The sequence below is a fragment of the Schistocerca nitens genome, chromosome 5 (genome assembly GCF_023898315.1).
Source record: "Schistocerca nitens isolate TAMUIC-IGC-003100 chromosome 5, iqSchNite1.1, whole genome shotgun sequence".
Taxonomy (NCBI): Eukaryota; Metazoa; Arthropoda; class Insecta; order Orthoptera; family Acrididae; genus Schistocerca; species Schistocerca nitens.
The window spans coordinates 463,472,801-463,492,508 of record NC_064618.1 but is presented as its reverse complement, the minus strand read 5'-3'; the positions used below and the strand labels follow the sequence as shown (position 1 = coordinate 463,492,508).

Here is a 19,708-nt window from a genome sequence, read left to right as displayed (position 1 = left end):
GATTTTCTACTAGTTAAACAGCTTTACCACTGACAGTTTACAAAGTGCAGATGGCCCATTCCCAAGCTGTTGAGGCATTTTGTTGTGGGCATTCACATGTTCTGAGGCTAGAAATGGTCGGCATTTCTGAGATTGTAGCAGCTACACACACAAGTAGCTGGGTACCAAGCCTTCAGTCCTTTTTCTGTATATGATTTCCTTCTTTCTGAAGAACTAGTTCTTTGTTGACACATTCAACAAAGCTCATTATGGTGCAGGGCTTGAGAATGTTCTGGATAGAGAGAGAGAGAGAGAGAGAGAGTTTCATAGCATTTTTTTTTTCTTCTAACCATAATGCTTTAGTGCTTTTCTGTGCTTCATTATCATCTTCATTTCCCATATATCCAGCATCTGGTCGGGTTATCATATGTTATTCTTTGAAGCTTTTTATCTGTAAATATGCCATGAATTTTGGAGATCTAAGAAAGTTTGTGCAGTTTTTGAGGGAAATAAGATGGGATGTCAGATGGGAGGTGGGGGCACAAACACATCCAGCAAGCTCTTGTCTGAGTTTAACAAAGCTCAAAGGCAGTAGACACAGCTAAAACATTTCTCCTAGTTAGGGAGATAATGTTTGCGCACAATACACAGCAAGAAAACTACACAATCACTTCGAGAAGGACTAATTTGACATGAGAAAATCAGGCTTTGATGAGGCCCTGAACATTTTTTATCTGTGATGATGACCTACATAAATTCAACCCTAGAACGAGGGGAAATGATTTAAGCTATGCACCAAGCTTGTGTTCTTTTGGAAAAGGGAAAAGAGAGAGAAATATTTCCACTATGTAGGTAACACACATTTTTAACTGAATCTATACAAACAACAATTGATGATTGATTTGTGCACACTACTTCCTTGTCATCAATTATTTCTTGCACAATGTTTCACATTTGCAGCACAGTGTCATTACTGGTAGAAAAAAAGGGTGATTTTTAATATAACATAAAAAAAGGGAGGTTAGTGGCTAAGTGTTAATAAAAGGACACAACTACTCATGTAAAATTTTCTATTTATCCACAGGTGATCATGTGGGTTAAAGAAGATATTGTGTGAAGCAAATTGCTTCCCATAACTGTAACCATAAATGTTGACGTCTCTTGACAAACCAGCTTTCTTCCAGCAAAAATCTGACTGAAAAGTCAGCATAAAATGCTACTGAAATACCACTTCATTAACATCACATAAGAAGCTGTCCAGAAATTTGTTTTGTAGGTGACATTACATTCCAATTCTATCCTGATTCCTTTCCCTCAGATTCTTTCTTTTCCAGCCAGTTTTCCATCGATCACAAGAGAGAACTCATTCTGAGATGAAAGTGCTTTTCAACGTTAACTTGATATATTCTTCACCTTGTAACTGGCAGGTTTCTTCGGACATTAACTCTGGAAATTGGGAGAAAGTCATACATAATGTAGGAAGCTATTTGATTTTATCACAATGAAAAAAGACTGCTTTGAACTTTTACACAAACATTAGTTTACAGACATAATGTGTCAGTTAAGAGTGTAGCTAAGTATGAGTACAGTCCTATTTTACCAACAATTGTAGGTTTAATGGTTAGTAGCGTGTTATATATACTGCTGAAATATAAAGTAGCACAGTACTGCAAAATATAGATGAATTCATGTCATGTAATAAAATAAGAATGAAAAGATTTTGTGATGAATATCGCAGAATGGTATCCCAGACTACATGTATGGGAGCAGGATGCAGTTTGTGGGAGATTTAATTTCGGGTTTTGCTTTTTCATGTTGCTTTCAGTTTTAGATCGTAGTACAGAAGCAACTTCATTGTATGGTGAAAGTAAGATGTAGAATCATTCCTGCTTCTCTGAGGGCATCCTCATTGGGGTAAAGAGTAACCAACAAAAGATTTCTCTTTTTTTCTGTTAATTGTACTGTCTATTTCTGTTTTCTCTTCATCACCTCTGTTCTTCTGTTGAGAGTACCAGAAACAGCTGCATATTGTCAGGTGTTAGTGAGTGACATATATATCTTTCACCAGTTTCCATTTCCATACAGTATCTTATTATGTAGCAAGAGCTTCGATTTAAAACTGCTTCTGTTGAATTTGATATAACTGTACCAATCTAATTTGTAATTTGAATTAATTTTGATTTGTCAAGAATCCAGCTCACATTATCATCCATAAAATAGATATTAACATACAAGTTGAGAAATGCTGTACTGTGGGTGACCTTATCAACATCCACGTCTTTTCATGTGACACTTACTGCACAGGACTATGGTGATGCTCCTGGATTCTTATATACAACATTGTCGCTCATGTTGTGATTTCATCGTAAAATATGAAATTGCTAAATGTTCAAAATATGAGCAATTCTGTTACTTACATGCTTTGTGGAACAATGCTGGCAGCAATCACCATGGTATGTGACAGGAATGCAAAGGAATGTGTCAACAACTGGATGTGTATACCAAATGAAAGGACACGGGAGAAAAAAAAAAGTGACATGAGTTGAGGTAGTTGTGTCAGATTCTGGGATCACTAAAACTAGATAACATGTAATTTATTTGGAAAACAGTAACTTTAGCCCTAAAAATGTGCAAGATGTTTATTGTATCAATTATCTTTAACTGGAATGGAGGTTATCTTATCATATGTGTTTGCTTTGCCATCTTGCAACCAAATTATCACCTTTTAAGCTAACCAAGCCCTCCGACTACACTACAGATCATTTTTTTCCCCTCAGCTTTCATTCCAAAGAAGAGTGGGAAAGAACAGGAAATTTGAAACAGTTGCATTGTCAATTTAAAGCAATCTTCATTATGCATTCTAACCATAAATTGTCTGAGAAGAATATAAAATGATTTCATTTTTAGTGCCAAACCTAACCACTTATATCTGCTGTTAGTATGAATACCTGGATGGCTGGCACATTATAGTTTTCATTTACTAGATAAACAACATTTTTTTTTTTAACCACCACTCCCCATCATCAGGAATCTTGTAATAGCACAACTTAAAAGTGTTTTATTTTTAATTTTTCTAATTAAAAAAAAAAGGTTTGTCACCTATGACTACTACCTTTCTGGATATGTTAAACTCACACATTGCCAGCCTACATATCACAGGTGAAATGTCCCTTCAGGGGCTCAGCATTCGTTTACTGAGTACGGGCTTGTCGACCCAGGTTCCTGAGCTGGGGCTGGTAAGCACCACCAGTCTCCTGTCACTGTAAGCTCTGGGCATGCTTCAATGACCAAGGAACGCGAGGATGTTAAAAATCTGTAAAAAAAAAAATACCACAATCTCAAGATGTGTTGCGTGCTTATGAGATGCGTGGCTGTTGAGGTGGAACAGTCGTTAGCCATTAGCGGGCAGCCTCTGGGGAATTTGCCACACCTTAGTTGTATAAGCACATGGGGCTCTCTCTAGGTGAACTTCTAGGTCCCTAGCTGCTCATGGGACAAAGGTGGTGGGCTGCAGGAAGGTACCAACACCCGATCAAACAAGAGCACTCATGTAGCCAATCCTCCAGACTTGTGATTTACTTAGCTTGTGTCAATATTGAGTAAAAGAACACATGCTGGTGGCCAGATGTGTTTCTTATAATTAAATGGAAGGAGGGGAGTTTTGAGAAAGTTTCACTAATTTACATACAAAAAGGTTTAGAGGGAATTGCTGGAACATTAAAATCTGTTAAGCACTTGCAAAATGGTACCCTGTTGATAGAAACATCCAGTTCCCAACAAGTCAAGAACATCCAGAAAACTCTGTGCCATGGGCAGTATGCAGTAGAAAGTGAACTGCACTACACCTTCAACTATAGCAAATGTGTTGCCACTCGCAGGGATCTGGTTGACATACCCCAAACTGAAGCTGAGTGGTCCCAGGAAGGCATTGTTGATGTACAGAACATAATGAAACAGATGGATGGTGATCTCATGAAATCTGACTCATTTATACTGACTTTCGGCAGCACAGAACTTCCTGAGCGGCTGGTTTCCTCCACCTCAACATGCAGCCTTATTTCCCTAATCCAATGCACTGTTTTACCTGTCAATGCTTTGGGCACACCACCTCAGGTTGTAAGGGGGCAGCCATTTGTGGTAAATGTGGTAAGGCCACCCATGAAGGTGTTGGTTGTGCATCTCCTCCAAAGTGTGTAAATGCTGTGGCAATGATCCTGTCTGGAGTAGGGACTGCAGTGTCTTCACTACACGAAGAGAAGCCACCGACATGGATAATCAACAGAGCTAACTGGGCTCTGGTCAGCCAGCTAGCTGTGTTTGAACATTGCAACACCATCTAGGAATGGGTGGACTATATCACACAAATGATCCATCATGCCACTGACTTATCCATCCCAAAGTCCTCAGGTGATTTTCAGAGGCGAACTGTACTCTGGTAGACAGATGAGTGCTGTTCAACCATTCGGAGCAGACTTCTGGCTCTTCAGCAATTTAAAAACTACCCTCCAGCAGACAAAGTTATAGCCTTTAGAGTTGTGAGAGCAAATGCCCAATTTCTGATTAAGGAGAGCAAGAAAACGTCATGGCAAATGTTTCTGGACTCTATCAACCATTCCACATGTTCTATGAAAGTATGGGAAGCCATCATGAGGATTTCTGGTAAACACATTCACCCACCAACAGCCGCAGTGCTGACACAAGGCGGTCTCCAAATGGTGCCTGGAGACATTGCTCAGATGCTGTTGAAGAACTTTCCACAAACTACTGCAAATGCCAGCCAGGATCTGGCATTTTGTCACCACCATGTGACTGCAGAGAGGAGAAAGTTGGACTTTGGTTCCAAGAATTCAGAAACTTGCAACTCTATGTGGGAGCTGGAATCAGCCCTGTCCTAGACTCGTGACACTACACCAGGTCACAAGCAGATCCGGTACTGCATGCTTAAACATTTGCCAGCCGCATCGAAAGATTGAATGTTTTAATCTTGTATGGCAGACAGGTAACTTCCCAAACTTGTGGAGAGAGGCAATTTTGATACCTCTCCTCAAACCAGGAAAGGAGCACACATGTCCCAGTAGCTTTCAGAGTATTGCCTTAACGAGCTGTGTAGAAAGACCATGGAGCGAATGCTGAATCATCATCTGGTCTGGCTGTTAGAGACCATGCAACTCCTTAGCCACTCTCAGTGTGGATTCCGAAGATTTCGGTCCAGTTTTGACAACCTGACCCTGCTAGAGGCAGCTATTCAGCAGGCTTTCCTACGTAGACATCACTGCATTCGAATACTCTACGATATCAGTAAGGCATACAATACTACTTGGTGACACTGTATTCTTGCTCAACTGCATCAGCAGTGCTTTTGTGGCCACCTTCCCATCTTCATCTGGTCTTTCCTGTCTCGGCGCTATCTTAGCACCCGAGTTGGTGATTCGCTGTCAGATTGTTTTGAGCAGGAGAATGGTGTCCATGTGGGCAGTGTTTTAAGTGTTACCCTCTTTGGCATAGCCATCAACCGTATCACGTCTGTGGTAAGAAGTCCAGTGCAGTGCTCCTAATTCGTGGACAATTTTGCTGTTTTTATTTGGTGATCATTGATGCTGTCCACCATGAGGAGCTCTGGCTGGTCACAGGTGCTTATAGGACCAGTCCCATACCCAGCCTCTGTGCTGAGGCTGGGGAACCACCACTTACCATCTGGCAGCAGCTCCTCCTGGTGCATCAGGTGTGTAAATTTCTCGCAGCTCCGACTTCACCCGCACACCATACTGTTGCTCATCCACCTCTGGAACTTTTTTTTTTCCAAATGTCTGTGAGCACAAGGCTATTTGGGATCTGTGCACAACTTGTGCTGGAGTTCGGCAGTGTTGAGCCAGTACAGCCCCAAATTCAGGGCGTTAACCACCTGCCACCCTAACTACTGGAGAGGCTCAGAGTGATTTTAGATTTGGTGTGGTAAAAGAGAGATTGCACTCCTGCTTCCATTTTTAATGCAACATTTTCTGACATCTTATCTGAGCACCACAACTATGTAGTTGAAACAGGGGGTTCTGTTGGTTATCCTGTTGTTTTCCTGTATCGTGTCCTCGAGGTTTGACTACCTCAAGCGTTTACTGTCTTTGATGCAGAATTGTCTGATCTTGTGGGCACTGGAGCAGACAAGATGTTCTTCCAGTGCTAAATTTCTTGTGTGTTCCCATTCTCTGAGTGCCCTTCACTCATTGATTGTTTGTACCCAGCAGATAATGTAGCCCAGACCATCCAGGATATCCTCCTCCAACTATGACGACTATGGAAGAAGGTGGCTTTCTGCTGGGTACAAGGGCACATCAGCATTGCTGGGAACAAAAGGACAGATCTAATAGCCAAGGAAGCATGTCTCGATCTACAGGTATTTCATTGTGCCACCCCCCTGCATGCTATCACCTTGCTGTTGAGCCCGTGGCTGGAAGTGGCCAGCAGTAAGCTTCGTTTAGTAAAGCCCAAAATACGGGTGTGGTGTACTTCCTTCCAGCCACGTAGATGGGACAAGTTTCTCCTCACTCATACTCACACAGACCACAGCTCTAGGACATGTGGTTTCTTGCTCCATAGAGAGGACCCTCCAATCTGTAATGCTTGTGGCATACAGATCACAGTGCACCATGTTTTATTGAACTGCAATTTATTTTCTGAGCAGTGGGCCATGGCTGATTTGCTGACGGTTCTGCCATCTCTTTTAGGTAATAATCAAACGAATGTGGTTAGAGTTTTAAAGTTTTGTGAATTGTCTGATGTTTTTACCAAGATTTTAGGAAGAGGGTTTTAATTCATTCACAGAATGACTGGCTTGTAAGGGGTCAACCAGTGACAATATCCTGTGGTGTCTGTTTAGCTCCTTTCTCATTTCACTAATGTTTTAGTCTCTTGTATAACATCTTTAGTCTTTTCCCACTGTCTGTGTGTATGGCCCCATTTTGCTAATTTTGTCCACATTTGTTTCTTTTGATGTGTGGTAGGGCATTGATAACCTCAATGTTGAGCACCTGTAAGCATGCTCTCTCTCTCTCTCTCTCTCTCTCTCTCTCTCTCTCTCTCTCTCACACACACACACACACATATATATATATATATATATATATATATATATATATATATATATATATATATATATATATATATAGAGTGCATACTGCCTGTCACTGTTCCTGTTCTAAACTTTAGTCATAAACCATGTTAGGCTCATCTTTGTTGAAAGAATATTGGAATTTATATCCTCTTTGGATTGTAGAAGTGATACTTAAATGCTCGCAATAATCTCTCTTCATACTGACATTACTAGGCTATATCAGACAGACATGACTTTTGTTAGAGTTTAGTTTCGTAGAAGTTGTCTTCCAAGGCTTTGACAGCTTTTGTTGTGCAAATTGGATCTTCTTTGTTTTGTCCCAGATCAAAATCAATATTCTTCTTCCAAACATTTGCATGAGGGTCTTCCTGTTTATTCTTAACTAGACAGTGTTTACAAACTGTCCTTAAAAAAAGTCTCTTAGGATCATGGCAAATTTATGACACAACTTGACTAAAAGAATTGACCAGTTAATAGGACAGATTCTGAGGCCTCAAGGAATCATCAATTTGGTGTGGAGGGAAGTGTGTAAGCAGCGCCAAATGGTGTAGACTACAGTAGTTATTCAGAGATGGAGGGGCTTGCACAGGTAGACTAGTGTGGAGGAGAGCCGCATCAAACCAGTCTTCAGGCTGAATACTGCAACAGCAACATCAGCAGATATAAAAACATTAATTCTGCTTTCCAGAGAACAGCATAAATCTCAACAATAGGATGGTGCTGTAGAATAAAAAATAAATAACTAAAACTAATTTCAAACCAAATATTGAAGACTGTCAAAAATAGGTCAAAACCATTTCTTACCATGTTAACGAATACATAAATACAATGTAGTTTGCATTATTTTCTCCATTATGGTTTAAGGACACTGTGACTGATGGTTGTTATGGGGAAGGAATTTGAAGCAGCCAGCCACTGTTGTCACAGTTACTTTTTTTTTCAAATTTCTGTTATTTTCACACCCACCTACAGTAAGTATGCCTTTAGGTTAACACTATACACTGACCAGTGAAAACATTAGCCGGCCACTGTGGTCAAGCAGTTATAGGCACTTCAGTCCAGGACTGCACTGCTGCTACGGTCGCAGGTTCAAATCCTTCCTTGGGCATGGATATGTGTGTGATGTCCTTAGGTTAGTTAGGTTTAAGTAGTTTTAATTCTATGGGACTGATGACCTCAGATGTTAAGTTCCATAGTGCTTAGAGCCTTTTTTTTAAAAAACGTTATGACCACTGCCCACTGTGAGACTGAATGCCACCAGTTGACGTTGTGGTCATGTGTTGTGCTAAGGAAAATGTGTAACTGTAGCGAAGATGAATGGGGACTCATTCTGTTCATGTTATGGATCCCAAATGGGTAGAAATGCACTGATGTAAGCAACTTGGACAAAGGGCAGATTGTCGTCATCTGTCTCCTGGGAACAAATACCTCAGAAATGGTGAAGCATTTTGCATGCTAAATACATCCATGAAAAGGGGTTCAAGGATGGTGGAACCGTAAGTAGGCAATAAGGTGTTGGACATCCAGAACTTAACACAGAACATTGAGGTTGGAGGCTTTCCCTCTCTGTAAAGCAGGATAGGTGGTGATCTGTGGCAGATCTGATGAGAGAGTACAGTGTTGCTGCATGCATAAGTGGTTTCGGAGCAATCCACTCCATGCACATTGTTGAACAGGAGCCCCCATGGCAGACGACCCATGTGTGTTCCCATATTGACCCAATGACATTCTCAACTGCAGTTGGCACGGGACCATCAAAAGTGGATTGTGGATCAATGGAAACGTGTTGCCTGGTTGGATGAATCATGTTTCTTGTACACCAGATCAATAGTCATCACTAGATACTTATACTTTGTCATCCAGGCAAATGGCTGCCCAAAACATGCACCATACCACAGATGCAGTCTGGTAAATTTGTTGTTATGCTGTCAGGAACATTTACATGGACTTCCATTAGACCTTTGGTTGTAATCAAAGGCACTCTGATAGCTGAGGATTAGGTGAACTTTAGGGTTAAGGAAAATCTGCAGGCCTCCATGCTTGTTGTCTTCCCCACGCAGTGATGTCTTCCAGCAGGATAACTCTTGCACTTCACAATTGAGGAGCATGTAATGAACTCGCATCTTTGTCTTGATCACTAAATTCAACAGATGTGAGCACAGTGGAACACATCTGGGACACTATCAGACACCAGCTCCCCACACATGTACCACCAGCCCATTACTTGTAGGTATTGCGTCATCTGTACACAGACATCTGGTGCTACATATCTCCGGAAAACTACCAAGGACTTGTCAGAGATGATAAACACACGAAAACACTGTGGTATTGCATTCCTAAAGGTGGAACAACACACTGTTAAGTAGGCAGTCATGGTGTCTTGACTCATCAGTGCATAACTGATGTATAAGTCCTTATATTCACTCTCATTATTCACATTTTTTTCTTATAATCACAAGTACAGAAATCTTAGCAGCTGTTGTGCTGTAACATCATGTGTATGAAATCAGTCACAGCAACAGGTAGATTGCTGACTTTTTTAACTAGTATATTTGGTGCTCCTATTTTCTAGTCTCATCTACATACATACTCCACAAGCTCCTGTATTACAAAAAGTGAGAGAAAAGTGACTGTGTATATGTTTCCGAATTGCTGTTATGTCTTCCTTTAATCAGACCTGGTGGGGATTCCAGACATTTGAGCAGTTCTCAAGACTGGGTTGCACTCTTCTATATGTGGTCTGCTTTCCTCAAATTCTTCCAATAAACTAAGTCAACCATTTGTCTTTCCTACTATAATTCTTACATGCCTGTCCCATTTCATATCGCTTTGCAACATTATGCGTAAATATTTAATTGACATCTCTGTTTCAAGCAGCACACTAATTCTGTATTTGATTGTTACAGGATTGTTTCTCCTACTCACCTGCATTAAATTACATTTTTCCATATTTAGAGTTAGCTACAATTCATCATACCAACTAGAAATTTTGCCTAAGTCATCTTGTATCATCTAACAGTCACTCAATGATGACACCTTCCCATACACCACAGCACCATTGGCAAACAGCCACAGATTGCTGCTAACCCTGTCCACCAGATTATTTATTTACATAGATTCTTATGAAAACTCACTGTCAGTATTATATTTGGTGCTTCCATTCTCCACAGTCTCATCTACATATATATTCCACAAGCTCCTGTATTACAAATAGTGAGAGAAAGCTTGTATCTTCATCAACATTCCAGTGGGACATTGTTTCAAATGCTTTTCGGAAATCTACGAATACGGAACCTGCTTGTTGCCTTACATCCTTGGTTTGCAGATATCATGTGAGAAAAGGGCAAATTGTTTCCCACAAGCGATGCTTTCCAAAAGCATGCTGATTAGTAGACAGAAGCTTTCCATCTCAAGGAAATCTATTATATTCATACTGAGAATATGTTCAAAAATCTACAGCAAACTGATGTTAAGAATATAGGTCTGTAATTTCTTACATACAAGTTTCAAGTGTGGTTTTCTGCAGTCACTTGGGACTTGGCACTGGTCAAGAGTTTCGCAATAAATCCAAACCAAGTAATGGACCAATGCTGTACTCTATGTAAACCTGAATTGGGATTCCATCCAGACCAGGCAGCTTACTTGTCTTCAACTGTTTTAGTTGTTTCTCTATACACTAGAGATGCCTATTACTATGTCCTCCATGTGAGAGTCTGTGCAATGATGAAACAACAGTACATTCGAACGAGCCTCCTGTGTGATGATTTCTTAAATGGGAAATTTAAAACTTCATCTTTCCATTTGCTGTCTTCTATTGCCACACCAGACTGATCAGAGAGTGACTCAATAAAAGCCATTGAGCCGCTTAGCAATTTTACGAAGGACCAGAATTTTGTTAGGTTCTTGGCAAAATCTTTTGCTAAGGTATGACAGTAGTTAGCGGTTGTATGTTTCATGTATTGATCTCTTTACAGACCCAGAAATGTTTACTACCTTTTGCCTGTCATCATTTGCGTGTTCTCTTTTGAAATGAGAATGCATCACGCTTTGCTTTCTCAGAAATTTTTAGTTTTGTTTTTAAAACATGATCACTATTTTCCATCCTCGGCACAGACGTCTCCAGAGCACAAATTACAATTTGTGTAAATTTTGTCCATAATTCCTTTACCTCCATCATACTGGAACTAAATGATGTTCATTTTCTTAAGTAGGATGTTAACAACTGCACATTTGCTCTATCTAGCAAAAATACTCTCCTAGTCTTTTTGATTGATTGATTTATTTTAGTAATCATCATCACTATGCTATCATTATCACTAATCCCGGTCTCTATGCTGACACCATCGATAAGGTCAGGCCTATTTGTAACTGAGTTCTAAAACATTTCCATTGTGTGTCAGTCTCAGACTAGTTGTTCAAGACACTTTTTGGAACACATTTTCAAGAATATGAGGGTGGTTTGAAAAGTTCTTGGAACGGAACAGAAATAATCACCAAAACTTTTTGTATTTTTCAGTTTAGTCTCCTTGTAGATTAATGCATTTGGTCCAATGATGTCCCAGTGCCTTGATCCCATCTCAGAAATGAGTTTCTTCCAGGCTTGCAAAATATGTGTCAACTCCAGCTATCAATTCTTCGTCCTTCCAAGAAAAATGATCAGTTTTGGGAAGAGATGGAGGTCTGACAGAGCCATATCAAGTGAATAATGTGGTTGTGGCAACAATTCATACCTTCGTTCATGTAATTTTGCCATGGCGATGGCACACGATTTTGATCCAGCATCAAGAGTCGCGGCACCTGTCTTGCAGATAATTTTTTCATTTCTACTTCTACAGTTAAAATGTGATATACCCTTTCAGATGACATCTGGAAAGCATGAGCAATTTCATACACTTTCAATCGGTGATCCTCCATGACCATTTTGTGCACTTTTGCAGTGACTTCTGGAGTAATGACACATCTTGGCTGACCACTGCGCAGATCATTATCAAAGCTCTCATGACCAAATTTAAATTCATTTTTTTCACTTGGCAACAGTTGAATATGAAGAAACAGAGTCCCCCAGTGTATTTTGGATATCAGCATGAATATCCTTCCTTTATGAAGTACTTAATCACTGCTCGAATCTCGATTTTTTTTTTTTTTTTCCATCTTCACAAATCACTATGCAGGAACAACAACAGGGTCATGTCACTGGCACAACTCTTTTCCAAGAGCACTGATGTGTCATGTGTTTACAGGCAACAGTCCAATGAGTATCACATGAACAACTTGCACTAGTGCTGACCTCTCATGGTGATTCCAAGAACTTTTCAAACCACTCTTGTACTTCACAAGACTGCCTGACCATACCCTCTGCAATGAATCATAGATGTCCCAGTCCACACTCAATAGGTTGAAGTTGGCTCAAATTAATATTGCACGATCTGTATATTTGCACACTGCCCAGCATAGACTTTCTTTGAATTATTCTAAAACTGCCATGGCGGAATCGGGTGGCCGGTAAAAACATCCAGCAATTAATTTGATTTCACCTAAACCTCTTAAACACACATTGACAACTTTACAGTTTAACTTAAATTTGACATCAGTACAGAGAATATTTTTATGACTGCCACGAACACTCCCTCTCCTGTGGCACCTAATGTCTTTTCAATACATTTTCTAGAACACACTAAATATTTTAGAGCTTCCTACTTCAGATTTCAGCCAGCTCTTGTTCCCAAGAATAATTTGGGCACGAGAAACTTCCTGTACGGCAGTAAGTTTGGGAAAATCGCTACTAACACTTCAGTAATTTACAGATAAAATATTGACTGTTGAATTGTCTTTAACTGACATGGTCTATTCTTGTTATCTGTTTGACAACTGACTAGTGTACATGAGAGTATGGTACCTTAAAATGCGGCATTCCCTAAAAAACCCCATGTGCACTCCACATGCACTCTGCTACTCGAGTGCAGTGCACCCCTGGCCTATCAGTAGGAGTCCTGCAACTCTCCACCTGATAGCATAGGTCCATAAATTTGCAGCCAAGACCACCACAAAGTTGATGAAGCATTTGGCCAAGACCCTCCACTAAGCTTTTAACCAAGGGACCCAAATCAAATCTGGAAACAGTGATGCAAATTGTGAGCTCTGATTGCACACTGCACTTGAGACTATCAGTATTTATCACTTATACCACTTGTCCGTATGAACTGACAATGGCCTTACAACCCAAGCAACAGATATCACTGGTGCTGACACTAAGCCTCAACTTGCAGATGATTGTACCCTGCACACCCAGTAGCTGTAGGCAAGGCCTCCTCCACATCTTGGATGAGGATACCTGACAGACATACAAATGCATGTTGGATTTATTTCTGGCCCTGTACACTGTTTCCCTAATGGACTCCATAGGGCTCTAACATTGGTGCTCCCAATAACTAACAAAGCCCTCTCCATGTGTACCTTTTCTTGGCCTCTGCTGAAGGAGTGGCCACCTGTCACAGGGTGAATGGGTTAGGCTAGACGGCAAGCCTCACAATGACCCTTCAAGTCGGGTGACGTGAATGCGTTACCATCTTTGTCACCTTGCATTGGAGGTGGATCCACTGCATTGATTTGACTGGAAGATGCCTCAACAGTGGAGCAGGTGAAGCAAGCAACATCTGCGCTGTACCATGTGATGGCCAGATTCTCCATCACACCGTGAGGCAGCCACCTGAAGACAGCTGACTGTAGCCAAAAGTGCCATTAGCTGTTTGCAAACTCATCCTGCATCTGCACAGAACATGGATCCACCCTACCCATTCCAGCAAAACTAGCTTAAGAAATAAACTTTAACAGCACACAGAGAAACTCAGAAATGCAAGTTGCTCCTTTCCTGACATGTCACTGACAATGGCTGATGCCTTACAGAGCCATCCTGGCCATTCAAAACAAATAACAACTTTGCTCCAGACTATGCGAGTCTGCACAGTTACTAGAGTGTGAGATTACAGCTCTTAAACACAAAATCACACACAGAATTTAAGAACTAAAGTATGAAAAAAAGCTAAATATGTAACTTGCTGCAGTGCTGGTGCGAAACTGCCAACACTTGGAAGCTAACTGACTGACTAGACTGAAACGAACAGTTGCTTGCTCTTCAAAACAAACAAACGAATAACAACTGTGCTCCCTACAGGCTGCCAAAAACTACACTTTACAGTTACGAAAACATGATATTACGCCTCTTAAATATAAAAAACACATGGAATTTAAGAATTAAACTAAAACAGGAAAAGCTAACTACCTAACTTGATGCTCTGCTGGTGCATAATAGGTACAGCTGGAGCCAGCTTTTAAGCCTTACAAACACAACCACAACAACAACAACAAAAGTCACAATTTCGATATTTTATTGTTTACATTGTGTCTGAATTAAGAATTTGTTAGATCTAATTTTTGAAGATGAAGAGCAAGACCAAAGAATACTAACAAAATGTCAGAATTATGGGATTACAAGGAACAATATTCCATACATATTGACTAACCCTCAGCTATCACGTGAAAGTACTGCAGTGACATTATGTCCAAATATATTTTCCCAGCTATTCTACTAGAAACGGATTGGACATGGAACCAGTGGGGATCACATTTTGCTACGAGTACATGATTAGTACTTTTCTTTTATAGATTGTATACTAGGTGTATTTTTGAGCCTAAGATGAATATGGTGCTTTCAGGAGTGAGATGACCATGTCTTATTCCCAAGGAATTCTGATACAAAATGTTATTTGTAAGTAAGTCATGTGTGTGTGTATGTGTGTGTGTGTAGTTCAAGGAGTTTCCTTGTTTCTCACTCTCCCAACCTGATTCGCTATAAGTAATTTGCTGTGTAAGGTAGGATGTAGTCCCAGCAGTAAAATAGTTATTTCAAAGGTCACAAGAACTGTTTTAATATTTTGCATTGTCATCTCCTAATGAGTTCTGTGTTCACAAATAATGGGAACTATTTTGCAAATACACAATCACATGCCGTAGCCCTGCGTAAGTCTCACAGAGAAATACAAAAATATAATTACACTACTCCAACTTAAGTCTACTTATTGATATGAGACAAAAGAATTGCAGATCACTTATCACTCTTCAGATTGCAGGAAAATCAACAGCTGGGCTGTGCACATTTTAGATTTTTCAATAGAAAAATAATATATGGAAGTGTATGTGTGGTTGAAGGAAGGTGTCAGGAAGCATTCTCAGAATACTGTCTTGTCACATTTAGGTTATAAGTTTGTTTTTCCTTCTTCTCTAAATGACACATGTTTTATAATACAAATCCTGATGAATGCCACATGTGGTAGTGCCACAACATTTTACAACATGACACAGTGCCCAATGTAGAAGAATTTTATGGGGTCTGACTATGGCTGTGAATGTGTAAGGACATACATATTGCATTTTTGTTAGTAAAAAGATGAACAGAAAATTATCAGATGTTCCATTTTCAAACCAGAGTAGAGGTGCCAGATATAATTAGGGTCTTGCTGACTGATCCAGCTAACAGGGCATTGATGACCCATGTTATTTTCCCTCTGTAGACCTTCCGTGTTGTTGTATGCCATCTCAGTTTGTACTCCATCATTAATGATCTTATTATGTTATGATCTAACCTTTCTTCACTCATGTTCGAACAGGCTTGTATGTGACTGTCACTTGTGTGATCATAAGAGTGATGATTCCAAAGTCTATTTATTATGCTGGTCAGGGGGTCAAAATCATTGACAATATCATAAGGATTAATCCTAGTTTGTTCAAATTTTCTGAATTTCTGCCTGAAGTGTGCCTCCTCCTAAATTTTTGTGTCAAAAGTGGCTGTCTATTTCACCTATGTGGCAAGACCAGTCCTGTATTAGGTCTACAAACACTGTTTACATTGCATTCTGTTGAGATTTCTGTAGCCACACTGGTAAGAAGAAAAAAAAGATACTGGTATTGGGAGCAAATATATGGGATCTTATTTTCTGTACATAGTGCTAACACACAGCCGTACAGTGGCACTCGGCCCACCAGTAAGCTGGTTTAAATCATGGTGCTGGATAATTTTTTCTGCCAGTATTTGGCTGACATATAGCGGAGAGGTGGTGGCATGAAGTTTCTGATCCACAGTCTTTACACCAATGTCCACAACTGCAGTGTCTCATAAAGTGAGGGCATGTGATACTGTTGATGGTGATCCACCCGTCAGATGGGATCATTTAGCTCAGCTGACCCCTTCCCACAATTCGGGAGAAGGTGGCTATTTGCTGGTATCAGGTTTTTCTCTTTCCCTTCCCTTCATCCATAACAACACAAAACTAACAGTACGCTTCTGTACAGTGCTGTGCCCAGGCACTCCACTTCAGGAAAAATATTTCTTTGTTACAAGTCAACACTTCATAACAGAGTAGTTCATTCATTGAAGAAAGCCTTCGGCGTCATTCATATGCAGTTTAATTCTTTCCCAATTTTCACTTTTAACGTTTTAATTGTATTCCTACCCGCCATTTTCGTCTTTGCTTTGTTTCATTTTTGATTAGAATTTATAGTCAGCAAGTCGAAGTCTACTTTACATTTGGTCAGGAGACCTATGACATCTGCAAACCATAGCACGGGTATATTTTCCTATAAGCCTGTATTACTCCGCTAAAAATTATCTAGGTAAAGTAATACATCGTAACCAGTGAGAACGCCTTTCAAAAACGAATGGATGTATTGCGTTTTTTAAGCTCAGGATTGAACTCACATTGATCATTCAGTCGTACGTGGCCTCATATAATCAGAGTTGTCTTTATTATTATTTCCTTCTTTTTCGAATTTTAAATCCCTTAATATTCTGGCAGTATCTTCGAAGCGTGCAATCTGGCGTCTGTTTTCGAGTTGATAACTGCTGACAAGGCGTCTCTGACAATGGAGCGCGCTCGGACAAGCGAACTTCCGAGGTATGTGGCGTAACTTCAATATTTATTATGACTCCAAATCGTGGGCAGGCAATGTTTTGGCAACCAATTGCATATTGCTGTCTTTATCATCAGCAAAACAGCACCGCGGCTTGTGGCTCATTCGCATTCATGGTTCACGTAAGAGACTGGCAGCGGTTTTCTAAGGCCGCCGTCGACAGCGGGATTGGCGCTACGTACAGGCAATTCAGCGATATGTAAGTAGCACCAGCAGGTCCAAACGTCAAATTACTATACTACGACCGAAATTGTCCCGAATTATCAATTATTTAGAAATATCCAATACACAGGTTGTTCTAAAAATCACCTTGTTTGAAATTTCGAAAATACAGACCACATCCTATCCTGAAACAGCGTAGGGTTTTAACCAAGAATTTCCAGGCGTTTAACACGAGCAGTGATATTTTATTTCAGCCGTCTGTGCAGTAACCAAGTAGTATTGAACTGTACGAAGTTTAGATAATCAAAATAATAACACCGCCTTACACCACCAACATTGAAAAATATTCGCATGATCCGGACCCCATAATTATATACGGTTACCTGTTCTACATCATAGACACCGTTCGATCAGCATGGCAGCACTTAGTTCACAAAACGTAATGAAAGAAAAAAAGATGAAAGGAACAAGTAGTTAGGAGCTCAATTCTTATTTTGTACTAAGCTAACGTAACATTTGTTCTTTAGCTATGGGACAAGACAAAATTAACGAAATGTAAAGTTTTGTATTGTTATGCGAAACAGAATATCGCGACAACATTTAAGCAGTCGACAGTTTGTTTCTCTAAACTTCGTGTTGTCAGGCAGTATTTCTGTTGCGGGTAACGAAGTGACATTAGCTTTAGCACCGAGTATTGAAAGTGATGTCAAACAGAAGTAAGTCGCTACAAGAATATGTGCAGTTCTTATTCGATCGCGTTTTGCATCAAGTTCAACACTTTGAGTGCTAGGATGTATAAAACAGAATGCACATTCGGTTATACAGAGAGACGACGTTTCATACCTCTCGATTCCTATTCGAAAAGGAACGTTATACAAAGCCCCATTCCAGCATTCCGATTACGGCTGTCAGTCTTTTCCACAAATTACTTCTGGCAAATATCAGGATTGTTCGTTCAGTGAGGCACGGTCTTATCTTTCCAAGTCTTTCTCCAAATTGGAAAGTTCAAGAACTAAATTTACCGTTGTTACCTTCCATTCAAATACTCTGGTATTGCTTGAAACGCAAAGTCTGATTAGCCGCAGTGTCGAATATTTCAAACGAAAATCCGCAGGCCGAAAGGGTGACAGAGAGAGAGAGAGAGAGAGAGAGAGAGAGAGAGAGAGCGAGCCTTATGGGGCTGTAGCCCCTAACAGCTGCAAGGGACCATCAGACAAATTATAAAATGTTTTGTAAATGGTGTGAATGTAAGAAATGCAAGTTTAATTTATGGAAGTATCATACTATGGTGAAGAGGAACCATTTCCTACGTTTCCAAAACATTCTGCCTCCCATATTATGGAATGTAAAGTCAAGTCCGACATCCTACATGTTTTTGTAATGTGCGAGTTGTTTGCTCTTCACGTTTTGATATATTTATGCCACAAAATATGTAATAAAACAGTTTCTGTGGTCGAAATAATTGTTTCATAACATACTTACAAATTTTCAACAGGAAAAGAAGAGTATCCTGCTTTTGGTAGTCAAGTCAGAGGTTACAATGAGACCAACCTCAGTGCTTGGAAATTTTTGGGACTGATGCCTTTAATATGTCTGCTTTTGTCTGTATATGTGTGGATGGATATGTGTGTGTGTGTGTGCGAGTGTATACCAGTCCTTTTTTCCCCCTAAGGTAAGTCTTTCCACTCCCGGGATTGGAATGACTCCTCACCCTCTCCTTTAAAACCCACATCCTTTCGTCTTTCCCTCTCCTTCCCTCTTTCCTGACGAAGCAACCGTTGGTTGCGAAAGCTAGAATTTTGTGTGTATATTTATGTTTGTTTGTGTGTCTATCGACGTGCCAGCGATTTCGTTTGGTAAGTCACATCACCTTTAATACTTATGTTCACTATTACTTCTGTATCTTTCATTATCTTGCTTATATCAGTTTGCCACTGTAGACCATGCTCCATGTATTCTATGACTAAATATTAGTTTTGGTGCTCTGGAGAAAGTGGAAAATTTGGGTCTCTTGTTATGATCCCAAGAAAGGCAGCATAATGTGTAAAACACTGGATTCATATTTGCCAATAATGCATTTCCAAGACCCCTGTAGCCTTCCCAGTTTAAGTTTCTGTAGTTTCTGGAAGCCATTATCTTGACCATCTGAAAAAGTGCTTTCCATCTGAACAAGTGCTTTCCATCTCTAATGACCTTACTGTAAATCAGGCATTCGGTACTAAATTTCTTTTCTTCTTGCTGGCAACATTACTTGAGTGAGGAGGAGCGTTTCCCTTCACTGCATTTATCTCTGCTAAAGGCCAGTGTTGCGAAGTGGAGCTCAACATTCCACTCCATTCTTCTTCACACAACACTCGTGGTGTAGGGTGGAGCATACCATCTCCACTTCCTGAGTCATTTATCAGAAGAGTGAAAGAAAATTTGCAGGGATAAAAGATAATTTCCACCCAGCTATAAACACAGCTGTTTACATCTACATCGATACTCCTCAAACTACCA

At 40.1% G+C, this 19,708-nt stretch overlaps 1 long non-coding RNA gene across 2 annotated transcripts in view; it reads right to left on the bottom strand.

Annotated features, from left to right (window-relative positions):
• Positions 1 to 19,708, bottom strand: part of LOC126259468 (uncharacterized) — a 71,419-nt gene that overhangs the window by 18,699 nt on the left and 33,012 nt on the right. The window contains exon 2 of one of the 2 annotated variants that reach the window (XR_007546512.1): positions 3,115 to 3,292. The exons of the other annotated variant lie outside the window; for it this stretch is intronic. This is a non-coding gene — a long non-coding RNA (uncharacterized LOC126259468). The remainder of the gene's footprint in view (positions 1 to 3,114; positions 3,293 to 19,708) is intronic. 2 annotated transcript variants of the gene reach the window in all.